This window comes from Cyprinodon variegatus, unplaced genomic scaffold, assembly GCF_000732505.1.
Source record: "Cyprinodon variegatus isolate N-32 unplaced genomic scaffold, C_variegatus-1.0 Scaffold440, whole genome shotgun sequence".
In the NCBI taxonomy this organism is placed as follows: Eukaryota; Metazoa; Chordata; class Actinopteri; order Cyprinodontiformes; family Cyprinodontidae; genus Cyprinodon; species Cyprinodon variegatus.
This window is the reverse complement of record NW_015150893.1, coordinates 394,601-396,410: the sequence shown is the minus strand read 5'-3', so window position 1 is coordinate 396,410 and position 1,810 is coordinate 394,601. Positions and strand designations below refer to the sequence as shown.

The 1,810-nt window shown below is 36.2% G+C and overlaps 1 protein-coding gene across 1 annotated transcript in view; it reads right to left on the bottom strand.

Annotated features, from left to right (window-relative positions):
* Positions 1-976, bottom strand: part of ydjc (YdjC homolog (bacterial)) — an 11,303-nt gene extending 10,327 nt beyond the window's left edge. The window contains exon 1 of the mRNA XM_015388891.1: positions 884-976. The gene's annotated coding sequence lies outside the window, so the exon portion shown is untranslated. The remainder of the gene's footprint in view (positions 1-883) is intronic.
* Positions 977-1,810: the final 834 nt, after the last annotated feature.

The window sequence follows — 1,810 nt, the reverse complement described above, 5'->3', positions numbered from 1 at the left end:
TATATATATATATATATATATATATATATATATATATATATACTACTACTACTAATCTGCAGGTAAGTACAAGGTAAGCAAAAACACATAACATTTGTGTCACTTCATAACCCCCCAACCCCAAAAAAGCGTCCTCCTTTTCAGAAACCCAAACCTGGTCACCCTATAACCCCTGATTGCTCCCAGGGCGCTGCACAATGGCAGCCCGCTGCTCAGCAAGGGATGGGTTAAATGCAGAGGATTGCTATATATCAAGAAAGTTCAATAATAAAAAAAAATAAAAATAATAATTAAGATGCAGACCAATGCTGGTATCATCAACAGTTAAAATGGTCATGTAGCAAAGCATATAAAAAAAAACATCTGTTTGTATCATTGTATTATTTATTTCCTTTAATTAAGTATAAAATACAAAAATACATTGTTTAAAAAATAAACATTCCCTTAAGCGTCGTTTTTCTATTGAACATAAATGCTAAAACCCAAAACAAACCGTCGTGTGAGTTAATTACATTATTATAACTTATTACAATAGATCAAAGGTTTTAGTTGCTCTACGCGTTCCGGCAATACACATATTTATTCATGAACTGACATCTTTAGTTTATCCTAATTGTAACTAATTTCTGTTGAAATGTATAAACTAATTAGTTTTTGGGCTATAATTCCCTGTAAGATGCAGAAAATAATGCAGAAAATGCTTTAAAGCGTTGATCCAGACTCTGGATCGGTGTCTGTAGAACCTGTTAGTTTGTTTTAGCAACAGAAATCATTACGAAAGCGGAAGAACTGAGTTTTTAAAGCCGCAGTAGGAAACAGTAAATTGATTATTTTAATTAGCGCTGTGCACCGGCTGTATAAAGCGGGAGAAAATTCAACGTACCAAGTGAATCCGGAGCGTGTTTTTAATCTGAGGGCCACCGGAGCCTAAACGGCTCTAAACTGGAAAACAAGCTTTACTTCCTCACAGCTTTCTGCCAGGATGGAGCAGGAAACTGCAGGGAAACAGCGCCATCTGCTGGAGAAACGACGAACTTACCTGTGGGAACCACGAACGCTTTAACCCTTTATAGGCAAGTTACCGCCGTTGGTCCCTTGAACACAGTTTATAAATGCTACATGGCTGTACATCTTATTTTGGCATTTGACCAGAGGCGTAGCCAGAACATTTTTATAAGGGTGGCCCAGCGGTAACCAATGTGGGGTGGCCGTAAGTGGATAGATAGGCACATGAAGCTCAGGGTCAATCTGGAAAATTAACAAGCACAACATCCACATTTTTTAAATAAAGACAAACAATACTTTCCTACAACCTTTGCTAACAAATAGATGCATATATTTAAACATTTGTGCTTTTTAAATAAAAGGTATAGTGGATACAATTCTTTCAGGTTTGAGTTCTTTTCTTTTGTCATTACTTACCTACTATTATCAACAATCATTCTGTATGAAATTGATATTTACAAGTAATAATATCTACAAAAACTGATTATTTAATTATTTTTTTATTAAAATAGTTATCTACGATTTCACTGAAGACTCCTAGATGACTTGCATTTTCTCTTTACCTTATATAACTCAAAATCTAGTTCTGAAAAGAGCATGAATTCTGTATTTGAATCTAAATTTTGAATATTCCAATTGAGAGTATTACTGGTATAAAGGTAGGGGTGGCCACTTATTGGCTAAGGGTGGCCATGGCAGCACCCCAGGTCCCCCATGTAGCTCCGCCCTTGCATTTGACCAATTAAATGGGGCGACAGTGGCGTTGGATGTAAGAGTTTGCCCTGAAATCGAAGGATTGATGGTT